This window comes from Rutilus rutilus (genome assembly GCF_951802725.1).
Source record: "Rutilus rutilus genome assembly, chromosome: 17".
NCBI classification, from domain to species: domain Eukaryota; kingdom Metazoa; phylum Chordata; class Actinopteri; order Cypriniformes; family Leuciscidae; genus Rutilus; species Rutilus rutilus.
In genome coordinates, this window is record NC_140230.1 from 36,290,213 (window position 1) to 36,311,055 (window position 20,843).

At 39.6% G+C, this 20,843-nt stretch overlaps 1 protein-coding gene across 1 annotated transcript in view; it reads left to right on the plus strand.

The window, feature by feature from the left end:
• eif3ha (eukaryotic translation initiation factor 3, subunit H, a) overlaps positions 1 to 20,843 on the plus strand; it is a 71,929-nt gene that overhangs the window by 22,227 nt on the left and 28,859 nt on the right. The window lies entirely within an intron of this gene.

Sequence of the window (20,843 nt, forward strand, 5' to 3'; positions counted from 1 at the left end):
GGCTTGTGCTGTTCACATGTACGTCGGGCGGGTCAGAGGCTTTCAACCGCTTTGTAATCAACTTGACCAACTGAAGTCCAACTCCTGATGACATGTTCAGTGGCGGCTGGTGGGTTTTAAAATGGAGGCACACAATTTTACTTAAATATGGCTTTATTGTTCACTTCTATAGACAATATAAATATAAGTTCACTCACCTAGTCCTAGCCTATCACTTAAAGCAAAAAAATCCTTTTAAATGTCCGTGTTAAAAGCACATTCGTTGTTTAGTGAATAGGGGTGTCGTGATAACCAATATTGTAGCACCGCGCTACTGACAGGCTAACCGCACAGGAATGCAAGTATCCGCGATGTTCGCGTGTTTTCTTTTTCATAAGGCTATACCCTCCTTGTTTTGACCTTCGTGCATGTGTGTTGAATGTTAAATAAGTTAACAACTGTTAATCATGGTGATTTGTACGGAGGCTTCATGGATTTGCACTGATCGACTGAGCGCGTGCGATTACCTGCGTCTGTCTTTGAGGTCAAGTCATATCCGTTGGTCTCTATTAAAGGATTAGTTCACCTCAAAATGAAAATTTCCTGATAATTTACTCCCCCCAATGCCGTCCAAGATGTCCATGTCTGTCTTTCTTCAGTGGAAAAGAAATTAAGTTTTTTGAGGGAAAACATTTCAGGATTTTTCTCCACACAATGGACTTCAATGGCAACCAGAGTTGAAGTTCAAATCAATGCCGTTTCAAAGGGCTCTATATATATTTTTAATTTTATTTTAAAATGACCGATCGTTTCACCGGATAAGACCCATATTTCTCGACTGGGATCGTGTCGAGACTTTGAAGCTGCATTGAGACGGACATTTGAACCTTCTTTGAACATCGGTATAGTTGGTTGCCATTGAAGTCCATTCTGTGTAGAAAAATCCTGGAATGTTTTCCTCAAAAACCTTAATTTCTTTTCGACTGAAGAAAGAAAGACATGAACATCTTGGATGACATCAGGGTGAGTAAATTATCAGCAAAAATGTTTTTGAAAGTGAACTAATCCTTTACTGACTCAGAGACCGTGTGTTGCCGTAACAGTGTGACCGCGCGCTGAGTGACAGCCTTTCAGTGCGCGGAGACGCGGTTTAGTTTCGGTTACTGAAAATGTCCTCGTTATTTTTGTGTGCATGCTGACCACATCGTCACACTTATTTATATAGCAACAAATAAATATAAATAAATGCCGATAATACCGCATATCACGCTATTGTGCGACTCAAAACCCAGAACTGGGCCCTCATTAAATTATGGAATAATTAAAAAAAGAAAATTTAAAATAGGCCTATTTGTGGAAAAAATATGTAATATTTGAGTTAAGTAAAAGCTTTTTATTTGTTTTCTTCCTAATTGTCCTTGAAATAGTGGTCAAGAACCCCCCCACCCCCACACCCAACACAAAAATGGTTTGGCCACTGATCAAAATGTTATGTTGTCATTTGATTTGAAGTTCAGTACACTCAAAATCTAAGATTATCTCGTCCCTGGCCCAGGCAAGCCTGTCAGCTGGCCTGAATCAAATATTCAATATCTCTACTCTTCATAGGTACATCAGCGGCAGCAGTTCAAACTAATATCACGTAATTCACATCTGGTCGATGATTGGTTGATATACCAAGGGAAGATAGCCTCCTCCGCCATGTTACTTTTCTCAACGCTCCTAATCGCTGAAAGGGAAATACTTGATGGTGATTGGCTAATTTTTTTTTTTTTTATTAATCAGTTTACTAAGTCTCCGGCTATATGGATTTGCCTCCCTCTCCTTTTCTTAATCCTCTCAGACTCGCGCTTTTGCAGATTCGGCACATTCGGGGAAGAAGTGTGCGGTGGTTACACTTACACTGGTGAAATTACAAACAAGAAATACACACTTCTCTGGCTTGAAGCACGTCCTTCGATTTCAAAAAGCTTTTTAACTGCTCCGGGTGTGCGATTCACAGACTTAAAACACAGCACAAGTAATTTTATTCCATGTTAATGGTATATGTAGGACTAGGAAATAGGAAATAGGTGATGGAATGTGTTGAATTATTGAAAATCCATGAGGTGCTAATCCAGTCATGGTATGACACTTTAAGTGGCATTCATTTTCAATAATTCAACAGTTCCAAATCAGTTATTTTTACTTTTAATGTGGTTACCATAGTTTACCACATTTTCTTTTCTCTTTCTTTCTTGGGAGTTCAATCTGCCATTTCCATTTTGAAAGTGACTCAACTTGAAGTCTCCCTGTAGTCAATCATTTTATCCTTTAAAACTCTAGCCTGACGTCGTCATACTCAGATTCTAGTCAGAATGTGAGTCTGATCTGCTCCATTGGGCTGTGATTATGGGGTGTGTTTCAACCGAACCAGGAAGGAAATTGCCTCTGCACTCAATTGGGTAGACCTACAAACAATCAGAGCAACAGAGTAAGTGACGTATGTTCTTCATTCATGTTTCCGATCGACAAATGCCTTGATCGCGGTTCTCTGTTCCTCTTAAAATGAATGTGCTGTCGATATCTTCTATAACAGACGCGATGGCGGAATCTACACGTTTCATAAAGTTCAGGATACGCACGTTCAAATAATTAATCCAATCAACTTGCCATCAAACTCTTACCATGTCTACCCTATCAGCATGAGAGGAAGCATATATTTATGCACTGTCAACTCGCCTAACATTCCTTGACAGTTTTCAGCATCCCTCCACTCACTCTCGGCTTGTTCTTCCACAGCCAGGAATACGGGGGGAGTACTTTGGGTTCAGGCCGAATACCGATCCCGCCCTCTCCTCGGACAGCACGCCAAATATGCACTTATTCTATCTGACTTATTTGTGAAAATCTCAATTCTCCAGCGGCAGCCATCTTTGTTGTAAGCGAATTCAACCCAGGCGCTCTTTGGTGACGTGGATGATTGTTACTGTTGATCATCTGTCCATCATCGTATAAAGCCCGCCCTGACAATTTGATTGGTCCGTACAATTGTTTTGTTGTAAGTCCAGACCGAACTTCCCGACCTAAAAATGTTGTGGGCGGGGATAAGTTTGGCTGGCATACAGCCTATTAACTCATCTTTGATCACCAAAATTACACTTAAGTGTTTTTTCCTTGAAAAGAGTCTTCATTGCCTTAAATATCTTGAATGTAACTCGACACCCTTGCATTTAGTATGCGCGGTTCTATGAATATGCAAATGAGCCCCGCCTCCACTCACTCAGCTCAGAGATCCACTGGTTGACGATCACACGTTGATCTGATTGGTTACAAGGTCGTTTGTGACGTCAGAAACACCAGCGATTTCAAAGCGTGTTTTTGAGACTGTCTTTGGTTCACTGCAGTTTTAAGGAGGAAATACTCAGCAATGGTGTCGACTTATGAATTTGCACGTGGTTTAAGCACATTAAAAACACCACTAGACATATAAACGACATTAGAAACTGGATTTTCACCACAGGGGGACTTTGACTTTAGAATTAAATTTGACTTTGACATTTCGACCGTAATCTGACAAAACTTAATTGTAAACCTGTAGAGGTTTCGCCGGGAAACCAGTCGGACTCCTGAACCTCGGCTCTAATGCGCACCTTAAGGGTAAGTTAATCAGTGAGGAATCACGAGCCATTTCCCGTTTGGATTCTCAGGGGACGTGGCCCGCCATCATGACCCTGGCGCTGTTCCCATCTTCTACTTAAATGGCCTGATTTATTAATGGTCCCTGATGCCACCACTGAATGTGTCCCGTCCAGGGTTTTAGCGGATTGCTCTGCACCTCGATCTCTCAAAGTATAATTAATCACGAGTGCTGGAGGATCAGCCACAGTGACGAGCGCGTATCTTCCGGGAATCACGCCGTCGTGACTCCAGAGTCGGATGAACAGAAGCTCTCGAACGCATGAAGTCACGTCTCGAGTGCCACTGATGTCTGTGTTTTCCAATCACTCTTAAGTCGCTCTCCACAGACAAGCAAAACCTGGCCTTTAGAATTAAAGTTTTGTGTTTTTGAGAGATTTCTGTGAATAAAAATATAAATTCAACATGAGAATCTGCTTTTGCAGGGACGTATAATATTAAGACGGCTTGAAATCAAAATCCACCCTATTTATTTTGTTAGTGCACATTTCTAGTCTTGTGGTAAACAATTAATTCGTGCTAGTTAATTAACCACAACGTTTTTTCTTTATCTTAGAAAATAGAATTGGAGCTTCTTGTTTTTGGGAAAATTTCTGTGAATACAAATATCAGTTCAACAGGAGAAACTGCTTTTGCAGGGACGTATAATAAAGATGGAGACCTATTATTAGTCGGTATACTGTATATTGGATAAGTGGCAAGAATAAGCTATATGAAATTCATCCAAAAATGTCTAACTTTCAGACTTTTAATCACTATTGAAACTAGATGTGGTCCAGTGGTGTTCACCAGATGTCGTATAGCTCACACGAGTTTGACTCATGCATAGGCTTTTTTGCTTAAAGCTGAAGACCAACTCTATGCGTGTGTTGTAAGATCCCCCTCTCTGTTAAACACATTTTATTGGGCTGTCCTGGGTTTAATACAAGTAGAATCCTCTTTTGAAGATATTTCACTTGAGGACTTATTTAGTAAGATTATGCCTGAAAAGGTTTTGGATTTTTTCATGTTAATTTTTAATTTTTTTTTATATAATATGACTTCTTGTGTTTGTTTGCTTGGTTTTATTGTATTTAAATGATATTTGTATTTTTGTAATCACATTTTTGCCATGAAAATAGCCTTAGATGCTGACATGGCATTAAATAAAACAAGCTATCTATTAAAGACGGCATGAAATCAAAATCAACCCGATTTATTTTGTTAGCGCACATTTTTAGTCTTGTGGTAAACGATTCATTAGTGCAAGTTAATCAAGCCACGCCCCTCTATTTTTATCATCCAATATTCAAGTTCTCTCCGAATATTCTGAAGTCGGTTGCAACTTCTGGTTAACGTGGACTTTAACAATCCTTATCAATTAATCCCAAATGACTGTATAATTAAATCATTAAATCGGGCATTTTGAACCTTATGTGTTTGGGAAGATGTAGCAAAAATTCAATGAATTCAGATACAGGCAATAACGTTTGTTTATTTATAAACCAATACATTTACTCTAGTATTCATTTTACAGAACTGACAAGAAACTCTTAAAAAGTTTTACTTAATGGCAACTTAAGAACGACTAAATGGCATTTATGCAAGAAGAATGGTAGTCATAATTTGACTTGAATCCAGATGCAAGTATAAACCAAATAAGTTTGGAAAATGTAGCATTGAACATTTGTGATTTTGTATAATTGTGAGATGCTAACATGAGCATTTCAATGCTTTCTTCAGTTGGATCATTGCAGACTGAAGGATTGGTTGTAAACAGTGGTTGAGAAGGTTGTGACAGGCGGAGTGTTTTCCAGATTAGCGCTCCAGCCGAACCGCAGCAGAGCGAGTGGAGTCGCACTTTGCCAACACGTCGACAGAATTAAACGCCATCTGTCAAATTATGAAAGGTTGTGAACTGACATGTCACAATCGTATCACGTTGGCTAATTAATCTACAAGCCTGATTTGCATTTCCAGAAGGAAATGGCAGCGTTTGCAAGGCGGTGGAAGAGTGAGTTCGGGCTTCAGGCTTTAGTTCTGAATAAATCAATCCTGCTGGTCATTGGGAGATTTTAAAACTTAATTTGTAAATTAGTATTGATTATAGTAGAATGTCTAGAGTGTAACCTTGCATTTAAGTTACTACATGATTGCTAACTCTCATTAGAGTATTAGTAGACTTTTAGTTTCAGGTTAGTAGAATAAGTCGACATGTAGTTTTAAAGTTACTTATAGTCTACTATAAGTCTACTATTCTATACTATTTAGAATGTCTAAAGTGGACTATCAAAATAAAGTTACTAAATTCAATGTTATTTTTTATTTTTATTTTTATTTTATTTTTTTACCAAAAAATAAATAAAATTCAACCAGACAATCTGGAATGGCTTGGATGATTAATTTCTGGTAACTTTTTATGGTTATTACATTAGGTATCACAAACTAACAATTTTTACAGCATTTACATTTATTCTAGTATAGCATATTTATAGGAAGTAAAGAACAATTGCATAAATTACCTTTAACCCCTTTACTGTCATCCCCCTTTTTGATAATAAACATGAAAATGCAATATCCAAACTTAACTGGTTGTAATTCAAGAATGCTTTGGAAAATAGACCTAATTTTGGTCTTGTTTTAAAGAAGATAGATTAAAGAAGTAAAAGCACTAAAGAAAATTAAAGTATGAAATTCAAAAAAAGTAAAACTTTACTGTAAATCAAAAGAAATTTCTCTAAAAAAAAAATCTCTAAAATTACGATAAAATCAAAGCCATATGTCTAACCAAGTTGTATTCCATATTTGATATTACAAAAATTGAAGTTCCCATGAGAATTTTTTTTTTTTTTTTTTTAGGCATAATACTAAAAATAGACACTGGGTGACACTTTATTTTTTCTTGATGCATTCTCCTGTCCAATTAATACATTTCGGTCTAAATATCACTTCTATTACAAAATATGGAACCCTGAGACTCAGACCTTTCCGACGATATTTGATTTATCAAGATTAGAAAGGGTTTTGAATATAAAGTAGTTAAAATAAATGTTGTAAAATGAAACCTGACACTGCCCAATAAGGGAGGAGCTTACTAAAATAATCTAGAGTACCGTTTCTATGGTAACGCAACATCCAATTTGAATTGAGTTTGTATGCTTTTGAATGATACATAATTTGTGATAATTACATGTTATATGAAAAATGGCGATTAAAAAAAAGAGCGCTAGCGGGACGGCCACAGTTAAGGGGTTCGATATTGTAAAAATGTGTTTTCATAAAGCCTAATGCATGTTAACGAACATTTTTAATTGTTTGAAGCATCCAACCTGCCATTCAAGTAATTTCAGATTGGTCTTCGTTTTTCCTTTTGTGAAGACGCCAAACATAAAACTGATAATATGAGCATATAAAGCAATGACAGTAGCTCTAGTGTTTGGCTGTTGGGTAATGCTGGTTATAATCTGATCTCCGGAGGGCCATATTTCATCCAGCGGCTGCCATAAGCCACTGCGTAAAACAGTTATTGTGTTTCGCCTCCCAAGAGGATTCCCCCTTAATTGACTGCCTGAAATATGAAGTTCATGGTGAACCATGTGGTTCATTGCTGCATTTGTCCTCTTCTAGAGTCTAGAGAAGATATAGTCCTAGTGCAGATGTGAACGAGGAACAAGAAGACCTTGTTGGTGAGGGATGAGCGAATCCCTGAGCTCTCGCTGCTTGTGTCCTGGTTCTGATGTTGTGGTATTGAATTTCCTACAGGTAATTAGAGGCTCACCAGGCACGCTTTCTGTAGGTGTTTTTTCCTTGAGAAAATGTCTTCATGCCTTAAAATATCTTGAATGTAACTCGACACCCTTGCCTCATTTAGTATGTGCGGTTCTATGAATATGCAAATGAGCCCCGCCTCCACTCACTCAGCTCAGAGATCCACTGGTTGACGAGCACAGGTTGATCTGATTGGTTACAAGGTAGTTTGTGACGTCAGAAAGACCAGCGATTTCAAAGCGTGCTTTTGAGACTGTCTTTGGTTCACTGCAGTTTTAAGGAGGAAATACTCAGCAATGGTGTCGACTTATGAATGTACACATGGTTTAAGCACATTAAAAACACCACATAGACATATAAAGTACATTAAAAGCTGGATTTTCACCTCAGGGGGACTCATGCTAATTCTGTATTGACTTAAAAACGCTTGTGGTGGGGATTTAAAAACATGAAATCATCTGCAGATGTGCACAAGGATGGCGTTTGGAAAGCACAAACACCTATATTCCTTCTGTTCTCCTTTCTAGGGCTTGCCAGCGATAGGGATTGTGTGAAATGCGACGGGAATGTCATCGTGACGCACCGGCGCACGTGTTTTCTTGCCGTCGTCTTGACAGATGCATGTGTGACTGGAAGCAAACAACACATCGAGCTCCCACATCTCGTCCGTCGTCGGCCGGCTCATTTTCTCCTCGCGAGCGGCAGCATAATAGGATCTGAGGCTCGCTTTGTTCTGTTCCACCGGGCATCGCAGATTAGCTGCAATTAATCTTAGTTAAGAGAGCCCTGTGTGTGCCTGACACCCTTATACGCAGCGCTGCGGAAAAGCAGAGGGGAAAATAAACATCAGGCTGGTTTATACAAGTCAATATCTTGTGCCTCTAATGGGACAAGATTCGACCAAAGCAACCCTTCATTTGACAAATACATCCCATCATTCAAGCTGTTGTGCTTCTTCGCCCCTCCTTCTGCTTCTCTTGCTTTGTGAGCGCACCTCGTTATTCCCGTGGGATTCTCTTCAGCGGCTCGCTCGCTTTCTGAGGTTTTCCATGCCGCCTTGCTGGCGTCTCAATGCTTTTATAAACCGACTGTTGAATCCGATCCACATCTAAATCCACCAAATCCACTTAGTTAAAGATGCGCAAAATTACTTTTCAAATACTACTAATTGGTTTTTAGGCTGGTTGTGGGTTAATCTAACCCTGAATGGACATGGGAATTAATAAAAGACACTTCTTTTTGTTTGACTAGACAGGACAAAACACAATGGAACCAAAAGTCCTCCTGTAGTCAATCATATCATCCCTTAAAACTCATCTTTGCTCACTAAAATTATATATTTAAGTGTTTTTCTTCCTTGAAGAAAATTTCTTTATGCATTAAAATATCTTCAATGTAACTCGACACCCTTGCCTCATTTAGTATGCGCGGTTCTATGAATATGCGAATGAGCCCCGCCTCCACTCACTCAGCTCAGAGATCCACTGGTTGACGATCACACGTTGATCTGATTGGTTACAAGGTAGTTTGTGACGTCAGAAACACCAGCGATTTCAAAGCGTGTTTTTGAGACTGTCTTTGGTTCACTGCAGTTTTAAGGAGGAAATACTCAGCAATGGTGTCGACTTATGAATTTACACATGCTTTGTCTTAAAGCACATTAAAATCACCACATAGACACATAAACAACATTAAAAGCTTGATTTTCACCACAGGGGGACTTTAAGAGTCATACTAATTCTTTATTGACTTAATGCTCGTGGTGAGGGATTTAAAAACTGAGGTATTAAAGTGAGAATGCCTTTTTAATACCAGAGTTAGCAGCGTGTATTTGAATGCAGTTTGTTTAAATGTAATAAAGTAGAATTAAAATTTAACATGCCTAAAAAAAATAAAATAATTCAAAACCCTATTTTGAACTAGAAAAGCAAAGTTTTTGAAAAGTTCTTTTGAAAGGTTTGAAAAGTCTTGAGGGTTTGTAGGCCAGATACACAAGTTTAAAATTTCATAATTTAATAAGTCGGCTCGGATGGAAAAACGCTTTTTCACAGAATGCATTACCTGAGTTGAAGTTCAGTAAATTCCTTTTCCAGTGCGTTCGGTTTCTAATTTAACTTTCTGTCACCAATTCAATTGAACACCACACTGATGAATTGAGCAAGAGCCAGTTCTTCAATCCTGAATTTTTTGCTGTCTAAATGCTTGACGCCAAAGCCTGTGTCATTTGCGTTAAATTAAATATGGCGTTCACCCTGACTAATGCCCACAAGGCTCTAGAGTGAGGTAATGCTGTTGGCCTGCTGTCTCGTATTAATTCTCACCATGGTTTGTGCTTAATGACCCAAAATCCCGTTCTGCATCTGGTGTTGGGCTTGGCAGATTTAGTGATTTTCAGAATCAGTGACGCAGTCGATTGCCCCGACGGGAGACGTTTTGTTACTCCAAATGGAAGAATGGTGTGTGTCAAAGGCCCCGGTGTTGACCTTTGTGGGTTGAACGTGCACAGTTGTGGTTTCCAATCATCTGGTTTATAATATTTATTTATTTTGGGGTTAAAAGCTGGCGTTTCGGATGGGCCATTTTGCAGTCCCATCACGCACAGCCGTAGCAAATTAGAGAATTGCAGCTTTGGAAAGCTGAGACGCATGTATAATGCAGATCTCGATCTGTTTGATTGTCACCGCTGTGGCCTGGAGGAGCCGTGGCATTGTCTTTCGGTTTGGTTGTGGCTCATTTTCAGGGTTCATTGGGAGGAAAAATGAAGTTGGAATCCATGATGATTAGCCTTGGAGGTTCTGGTTTGACTCGTCGGGCTGTAATTTGTCTAAACGTCGCTGTGGCTCTCTGGTTATTTGAGGCATGAATCTTCGGCTATGGTGTAGATGAAGCTGTTCGTAGTGGTTGTTAATCTTGTGTGCACCGTCATGAATGGGAAACTTTCTTGTATTGGGAACAATACAATAACATCAAACTTTCTTGCAATGCAATACCATTGTAAATGAGTTATCATAACATATCTGGCTTCATGCCAGAATTTCTTTTCCAGTTGGAATTTAATTTCTGAAACAACTTGATTTTAAAAGAAAGGCTGATTTACTCAAAATACATTGACATGTTAAAGAAAATGAAATGCACTTTTTCCTTATCCTCCAATTAGGGGTGTGCGATATCACAATTATTTGATCGGGAGCGATTTAAAAGTGAAAGCAAACATTTAATTCATTCTACATTCTTTAAATTAACTTATTTTCTTCTGAAGAAAGAAACTTAATCGAGTTTAAAACAACTTGAGGGAGTAAATGACAATTTTCATTTTTGGGGAAACTATCCCTTTAATGTTAATAAAACATAAAAGCAGAGAAAATCATTCCCTGCTCTTGACTCAGAACTTTAATAGTAGCTTTAATAAGAATCAATGTTGAGTTAAATTTCTGAACAGTTTGGTTTAAAAGAAAGGCTGATTTACTCAAAATACTTTGACATGTTGAAGAAAATGAAGTGCTTTTTTTCCTTGTCCTCCAATTGTGGTGTTTTGACAGTCTTTATTTATTTTAATTTTTTTGACGTCATTTTCCATTTAGACCATTTTTTTAAAACCTTGGATCAATATTATTGAACCCAAACAGGTTATTGCTTATATTGGTTAGTGCCTGCAATCGACCATCCATGCTGATTCCCCAAGGACGTCTCCTATCTAACATGATCAGGAACATCTTTCCCTCGGCCGGTTCTTGCACTTCTGCGAATCGCTCGTAAATCAGATGCGTGTCGTGTTTTGACAGTCATTTATTTCAGGGTTCGTACAAGTGCTTGAATTTGACTTTTTAAAGTCCTGGAAACCCCTTGAAACCATATTTTTGAAAGTTTTTGAAAAGTGCTTGAATTGAAAATATTTCACTTTTTTGTGTGTGAAAAACAAAACAAAAAAACAACAACAATCTTTTCACGCAAAATGATCGCTGCATCTTTTCTGAGTAGGGATGCACGATATATCGGCCACCATATCGGTATCGGACGATATTATGTTCAGTTTTAATGTTATCGTTATCGGCCTGATAAGAAAATTTGCCCGATATATTAAAGCTGATAAATAATGGATTATTTCCTTCAGCTGAGACGCTTCAGATGCCTCAGATGTTCAACATGATGGTTTTAATATGATTGGAATCACTTCAAAAAGGAAAATACAGTTCAGTGCAACATGAGCAGCGCAAATCCGTCATATCGGCTACATAAAATTATCATGAGAACATTATAATTGTGTGTTTTAGGTCATGGCTTTTAATGATGAGACTAATCAGGCTCTCAAAAATTATATAATTTGGGTTTAGATTTATCGGCCAATATATCGGTTATCGGCTTTCAGATATAAAGAATTATCGGTTATCGTTATCGGTCAATTTTCATATCGCTATTTCGCATGGCTATGAGCATATTAAGTTTAAGAAAAGTATATAATACAACTTTAATTCTTCAGAACAATCATATATTCATGGAAAAAATCTGTTTGAATAAGGATATCTTTGTCATAGCATCCTTTCAATGGTAAAGGGGATATTTCCCATGTCTGACAGCGCTGCTCAGTGGATTGATCTCTATGAAGTGAAACATCAGAGACCATATTTATGTAATTTGAGTTAAACAAACAAACAAATAAAATTAAAGATATTGTTTGATAAGTCCTGATAGTAGTGCTTTAAAAGTCCTTGAAAGTCCTGGAATTTCATTTTACAGAATTTACTGTTATTTTATTAGTTTTCCAAGTCATATATTTTCCATTTAACTCATTTCTTTTTAACCTTGGATCAATATTATTGAACCCAAACATTAGGTTTGGTTATTGCTTATTTTAGTGCCTGTAATCGACCACCTATGCGTATTTCCCAAGGATTCGAACGTTATCTAACATGATCAGGAACATCTTTCCCTCGGCCGGTTCTTGCACTACCGCGAATCGCTCGTAAATCAGAAGCGTGTCGTGAGTGTTTAAAGCGTGCGAGAACACATTACAGATGGACCTGCGCCTCAAAACATGCCCTTGATGTTCGCTTTCGTGTGCCGTTTCTGTTTGGCGTCGCCAGCCTGTTAATGGACGTGCGGAAAAGAGTCTCGAATGAAAGTGTGCTGGCATTATGCTTCATGTCTTCTGGCCTAAGGCTCAAGTCTATCAGGCCTGGCCAATAATAAGCAATCCATTTGCAACTCCGTGCCTTGATGAATTACAGCGTGTGCCTTAGCGGAACATGACCCGAGAAGTGCTGGATGTGAAAGCGTGCAATTCTAGACGCCAGTTATTGCTCTCATGTTTGACGGGCCTGTTTGCCAAACTGAATTCATGGTTTGCCCTGACACTTAGAAATCGGGTCTAAAGAAAGGCAATAAATTATTCTCCCTCCTGACACGAGCTCTTATTACCTGTGTCACTCTACATAGACGGACCGTGTTGGACTAATGGTGGATTTCGTCAGGGGAAGAATTTTCTGGCATAAATCCAATGTCAGCGTTCGTCCAGGTAATGACGTCTTCGCCTCCCACTCGGCTTGTGTTTCACACTCGAGGTTTGACAGCACAGCCCAGGGTTTCATGAAAGTAATGTTTCTTTCTGTGATGGCGTAACTCTGAGTAACTCGGGTCGGGTGGGGTTTGACCCTCAAGTGCCAGTTGTGCACAGAAGCCTTTGAATGATACAGCCTCAGTGAAAACCCTTAGTCGTCACAACAATGGGATGCAATGCTCTGCAATCCCAGCTTTCCTTGCTCTCTCCCGGCTCTCTTCAGCTTTCTGTGAAGATCAAGGGAGCGAGTTATCGTCTTGTTCAAAAGGCATTTATGTAAAGGGACACCCTTGCATGTTTGTTTTGTAAACGACGACTGATATTTAGCATTTGCATCCCACGTTATATGGTATGCAATATATCCCCCCCCAAACCAACGTTGTTCTGCTGTAGGTGTAAAAGCAATTGTGTTCATTGTTGCGATCAGGGTTTGAATTCAATACCCACCAAATGCGGGTACAAATCAACATTGGCGGGTAACGCTGACAAATCACGAGCCAATTTGGCGGGTTATGTTTACTCACTTTTTAAAGCATTTGATGTTCTTTGTACTGTTGATCTGTGCACGTAAAACACATTTTTGATGATGAGGATGAAAGAATGTATGTGTATGTGTTATATATGTTATTTATACAGACAGACAGACAGACAGTTGAAGTGGATCAAAACCTTTCATCAAAGTTATACATGAATTTTGAACAATACCCGTTCTTGTCTCAGGACAACTTTGATGAACTTTTTTGATTCACTTCAAATGTTGACTACTTTGTGTATGTATGTACTCTCTCACTCTCTCACTCTCTCTCTCTCTCACTCACTCACTCACTCACTCACTCACTCACTCACTCACTCACTCACTCACTCACTCACTCACTCACTCACTCACTCACTCACTCACTCACTCACTCACTCACTCACTCACTCACTCACTCACTCACTCACTCACTCTCTCTCAACTCACTCACTCTCTCTCTCTCTCAACTCACTCACACTCTCTCTCTCTCAACTCACTCACACTCTCTCTCTCTCTCTCTCAACTCACTCACTCTCAACTCACTCACTCTCAACTCTCTCTCAACTCACTCACTCTCTCTCTCTCAACTCACTCACTCACTCTCTCTCAACTCACTCACTCACTCACTCTCTCTCAACTCACTCACTCTCTCTCAACTCACTCACTCTCTCTCAACTCACTCACTCTCTCTCAACTCACTCACTCTCTCTCAACTCACTCACTCTCTCTCAACTCACTCACTCTCTCTCAACTCACTCACTCTCTCTCTCAACTCACTCACTCTCTCTCTCAACTCACTCACTCTCTCTCAACTCATTCACTCTCTCTCAACTCACTCACTCTCAACTCTCTCTCAACTCACTCACTCTCTCTCTCTCTCTCTCTCTCTCTCAACTCACTCACTCTCTCTCAACTCACTCACTCACTCTCAACTCTCTCTCAACTCACTCACTCTCTCTCAACTCACTCACTCACTCTCTCTCAACTCACTCACTCTCTCTCAACTCACTCTCTCTCAACTCACTCACACTCTCTCTCTCAACTCACTCTCTCTCAACTCACTCACTCTCTCTCTCTCAACTCTCTCTCTCTCTCAACTCACTCACTCTCTCTCTCTCAACTCTCTCTCTCAACTCACTCACTCTCTCTCTCAACTCACTCACTCTCTCTCAACTCACTCACTCACTCTCAACTCACTCACTCACTCACTCACTCTCAACTCACTCTCTCTCAACTCACTCACTCTCTCTCTCAACTCACTCACTCTCTCTCTCTCTCTCTCTCTCTCAACTCACTCACTCTCTCTCAACTCACTCTCTCTCTCTCAACTCACCCACTCTCTCTCTCTCTCAACTCACTCACTCTCTCTCAACTCACTCACTCTCTCTCAACTCACTCACTCTCTCTCAACTCACTCACTCACTCACTCACTCTCAACTCACTCACTCTCTCTCTCTCTCTCAACTCACTCACTCTCTCTCTCAACTCACTCACTCTCTCTCTCAACTCACTCACTCTCTCTCTCTCAACTCACTCACACTCTCTCTCTCTCTCTCTCTCAACTCACTCACTCTCTCTCTCTCAACTCACTCACTCTCTCTCTCTCAACTCACTCACTCTCTCTCTCTCAACTCACTCACTCTCTCTCTCTCAACTCACTCACTCTCTCTCTCTCAACTCACTTTCTCTCAACTCACTTTCAACTCTCTCTCAACTCACTCACTCACTCACTCAAGTTCTGAATGGCCAGTCACTTAATTTAGTAGCCAAAATTGGCCGGTGAGTGAAAAACTTAATTTCAAACCCTGCTTGCGATGTTTCACCCTTTTAATGCAAAGGTTTTGTAACCAACGACTGATATTTAGCATTTGCATCCCACATTATATGGTATTTTCCCCCAAAAAACATTGAATGTTTTGCTGTAGATGTAAAAGCCATTGTTGCTCATTGTTGTGATGTTTCATCATCTGGTGGCTTTTGTAAAAATTGCGTTAAGGTCCTCGTCTCATTTAAGAGGGGTATTTTTAGAGGGTTTGATATGAAGTGTCATCGTGAGGCTTCCATAGGAATGCAAATTGCATCTCGGCTGAATGTATTGCCTCATTCTCATCCGCTGCTACAGCACTGTGGGATTGTTTACTGTGGCAGAGCTGGTTTTCCACTGGAAGCAGGGCCTTGAGAGTGTTTGTTTTGGGGCTTGAAGATTTGAATCGCTTGTTTGGCTTCAATTTAGTTCTTTAAAACGTCGCCCCCCTCGTGCATTCGCTCGGAGGAAGCCAACCAAGAGTTTAGGAACAAATTACATCTCGGGGTCTCATTCATATTCAGCGTCGCCTGTCAGGAGCGAGCACTGATGAGTTTAGTTGTTAGGCCTGATGGGCACGCTTGAATTTGCCAAAGCAAACGCTTGTGCTTGGTGTATTCCACGCTCGCAGCTCTGGGACCGATCCGATCCGCAAGATGCCGATAGCAAAGGGAACGGTTTCGCCAGTGCGTCGTTACGTGTGATTGGTGGAATATTTAATAATAGTAATAAGACAATAATTCCTACAATAAATGTAATTGTCATTATATTATTCAATAGTAATAATTCCTACAATAAAGATAAATGGCATATATTATTCAATAATAATAATAATAATTCCTAACACAAATATAAATAGCTTATAGTATTCAATACTACTGATACTACTACTACTACTACTACTGATAACTCCTAAAATAAATAATAGAAGATATTATTGTAAAATATTGTATTATTATTATAATAATAATAATAATAATAATAATAATAAGTGATAAATCCTAAAATAAATATAAATATATTATTCAATAACAATAACTCAAAATAAAATATTAATGGCACATATTGTTAGGAGTAGGATTAAAGTAAATTTTACTTAATTATATTTAATTTAATTTCACATATAGAATTAAGTAGCATCTACTTAAGTAAATTTTACAATTCATTTTTTTTCTCAAACAATATAACACAGAATTAAACCACACTTTTAAAGTGAATGCTTTATTTAGAAACATCTAAGTAAATAATACAATAGATATTGTATAGATTCCATACTGTATCTACATTAAAGTAGCATTTGAACACAGAGACTTCAATACTTGGTACACAATACACAGCGATGGTGACATCTGATAGATCGTTTTTGAGTATGAATGTGTGAAATCAACCTTTATTAATAATTCATGCCCCAGTGCATGATGGGAACACCAGTATTAGAAAAGTTGAGTAGGTTTTACTTAACTTTATATCGTTGCTTGAATTGAGCACTAATATAGGATTTACTTTTAGTTTGTTTTTTGAATTCTTGCCTGAACTACCTTTTTCATGTAGAAATTACATTGTCTTTTCTGTAGAATTGACTTCACCACAGACTCATCTTAACAGTGCACATGCTTTCCTGCACACGTGAGATTGAGTTCGTCAACCGCTTCAGTCTCCTCTGGGAGATATTATAGTTAACGGATCTCATCTGATGCTTTTTATTATTTAGCCAACACCAATTTTAGACTTGAGTTTGTCCTTTGCACACGCACACACTGTGATCGAGGCCTAATCCTCTTGATATTTGATGAGAGTTTGTTTGTTTGGTGAAATATTGTGTCTGTGGATGTAATGCTGTTGAGAGGTCAAGAGGGCCTGAGACACACACCTGTTGAGACTGATTCAATCCATTCTGATTAATAGTTTTGTGTCTTTTGGATTATTTTGTTTTGTGATTCCGAAGGCTGTTCTTCCTCGAGACTGTAAAAACACTGTGCTGTTGAATGTAATACTTCTATATGCAAACACGTTCTTGGTTTGTTGCATTTTGAAATGTCTGAATGCAAGTAAGTGTTGCTTTTCAACATGGATGTTATTTTGTCTAGTCAAGTCACCTTTATTTGTATAGAGCTTTTTACTATACAGATTGTATTAAAGCAGCTTCACAGTGATAACATGAAAATTAATACAACAAGGTTTGTTTCTAGAAGAAAATTGCATCATCCACCTTAAGGCAGATCAGTAATATTGTTGAATATTAAATGTCCCCAACTAAGCAAGCCAAAAAACTAAGCAAGCCAGAAGCCAAGGCGACAATGGCAAGGAACCAAAACTCCATCAGGGACAGAAGGGAGAAAAAAACCTTGTGAGAACCCAGACTCAGTCGCTCAGTTCTCCTCTGGTCAACGAGCGAACAGTGTGTGATTATGATTCAGGCATTACAGGTCAGAAGTCAGATTGGTTTGGAACAATCAGAATATCATCCAGTTTCATCTGGTTGAAGATCGGAGTCACGCCGGTATGGAGACGAGTTTGTTGAGGATCAGTGCCGATGGCTGTCGTGTCGATGGGGCCTTCACAGGGCTGATGAGGCTGGCACTTCAGGGATGCGTTGTGGACGTGTCCAGGTGCAGGTCCCCCATCTGATCTGGATACGGCCCGGATCCGGCTGACTACATCATGTGTTGTGGACGTGTCCAGGTGCAGGTCCTCCATCTGATCTGGATACGGCCCGGATCCGGCTGACTACATCATGTGTTGTGGACGTGTCCAGGCACAGGTCCACCATCTGATCTGGATATGGCCCGGATCCGGCTGACTACATCATGTGTTGTGGACGTGTCCAGGCACAGGTCCTCCATCTGATGTGGATACGGCCCGGATCCGGCTGACTACATCCATGCGATGTGGACGTGTCCAGGGCGCAGGTCCACTATCTGATCTGGATACGGCCCGGTTCCGGCCGACTACATCATGCGTTGTGGACGTGTCCAGGCGCAGGTCCACCATCTGATCTGGATACGGCCCGGATCCGGCTGACTACATCCATGCGTTGTGGACGTGTCCAGGCGCAGGTCCACCATCTGATCTGGATACGGCCCGGTTCCGGCCGACTACATCATGCGTTGTGGACGTGTCCAGGTGCAGGTCCACCATCTGATCTGGATACGGCCCGGATCTGGTTGACTTCAGTAAACCTCGGAATAAGCAGAAAGACTAACATTAGTGTAGATGCCATTCTTCTTATGATGTAATGAGTACATCAGGTGTTATAGGAAGTGTTCCCGGTTCCGGCCGTCGTAATCTATGCAGTCTAATAATCAATTAACTGATTTGAATAATAGAAATGTATAATGTTCTATATAAATGCCAGGTAAAAGAGATGCGTTTTCAGTCTAGATTTAAACTGACAGAGTGTGTCTGCTTCCCGGACAATGTTACGGAGACTGTTCCAAAGTTTAGGTGCTAAATAGGAGAAGGATCTTCCGCCAGCAGTCGATTTTAATATTCTAGGTATTATCAACTGGCCAGAAACTTCTGAAGTTCACTAACTCTATTGAGTTCTGAGGTTTGTTACAACCATTAAAGCGCAATGGCTTACATAATTGTGTTCAACAAGGAAGTATTGTTGAATGAAGTGTGTTTCAGGCCCATCCTAAATCCGGAGAAAAACCCAATGCTCCATCAACTTTAGGCCGGCGTTACGTTCTTCAAGGCAATTTCAATGAGGATTGATTCTTTCCCGCTTTCATCCGGTGTAGCTGTAATCCCGCACAGCCACGAGTGGCGACAGCATGTCAGGATCCCGACGTTCCTCGAGTCATCCCACGCTTCTCTATCCCACCGGAAAAGCTTGGCACAGGCAATTAAACTTTCCCCAGTGCATGTGTTTGACTCGAGTTCCTCTGAGAGAATCCCAGTGTCTTTAGCGCTGTCTCCTGGAGTGTGCACTACACATTACCTTGGGTTTATTTATAAGCAGTCGGTCTCGTGTGTTCTGCTTCTCTCCTCTCCATATGAAAGTGAGCTGTCCCTGTGTAAATCCTTGTTAAAGTTCACGCTGTCCCCTTTTCACCTGGCATTCTGCAGACTTGACATCTCTCCTCATAATCTGCTGCCCTTCTTGTCTCTTTTCTTCTGTCTGGCTGCGGATCACTCCTGCAAACTTGCAGAGGCTTGACTTGTGTTTTTACAGACAGCGCACCTAAAATTTGCCTTGAGGCTTATTGGATTAGGATGTAGTTTTCGTAGGTGGTGTGCGATATTGACAATTATATCTCTATTTTCTGGGATTTTATTGATGACGATAATTAAATGATATTTTGCTGAGTGTGTTGGTATCTTGTCAGGTTTAGGACTGCCGTGAACAGCTGACTACTAAAGTTTTTGATATTCTCAATATTTTGTGTGGTGGTCAGTTCACAGCAGTGACAGAAATCATCTTTTCCAAAAGATTCTTACCTTTTATGGGCATTTTTACCTTTTATAAAGGCTTTTTTTATTATTTTAATTTTTCACCCAAATAAATGTATGCACCATCTTCTGAGTCAAATTCTTACAATCAATAAATTCTATAAAAATAATACGACACAATAGGGCTGTTATCATTCAAATGAAATCGCCATCATCAAAATTCATCTTTGCGCTGCAGAGGAAACACAGAATCTGCGTCTAAAGTGGTGTTTCGATGCTTTCACACAGACCGTTTAATGCAGATCAGAGGTTAACCAGCAGTTTCACATGCAGGAATAATGTTTTGATGTTTAAACATAAAATGTAGATTATTGATATTTTGAAATTACACTTTATATGTGAAATTAAAACTGCCAGTAGGTGGCAGCAAGTCACTGTTAAAGCTACACTGTGTAATTTAAGTTGATTCTTAGCAAAAAACACTTTGTTCTTTCAAAATTATATGTGCTCATTTATGTGTAATTACTTCCACCAACTAATCAAGTATTTTTTTTAAGCATAGAATCTGTCGTTCAGAATACACACGAGCGAGTCGCTTGAATGGCGGCAGCCATGTTGCGCCTCCATCTTGAAAATACATTAGCCAAAGAGGGACATATCTGGAAATTCAAGCTTCGCCTTTCGCGCTTTTAACTCAGTGGCGCCGTGACGAATACGAGGGGGAGATTACTCGCGACTGGAATAATTCATCCACCGTAGGAGTTAAAACGCCCTCGGAGTGGGAGGGGCTAGACAGTAATATTCAGTTGGTTACATATACAATTTCACTGCTAGATGGGAGAAAATCTTACACAGTGTAGCTTTAATGAGCGAGTCATTGAGTTTCAATCAGTTCATTCAAACGGCTGATTCATTCAGAAACGAAGCATTTGACACTCTTAATGAGTCATTCATTCAACTGATTCATTCATTCAGGAATGAAACGCCTCTGTGTGACGCTCAGTTTAAGGCAAGCATCTGCATAACTAAATTTCATAAACTTAGAAATTATTTTAACAACTTTAAAGTTCAAGTAACACACTTTTTGTATTTGTGTGAGCACTTTAACTGAGATATGAGCGTTGTTTCTGCTTTTAAACACTGCATACAATTTAAGCACAACTTTAAAAAAC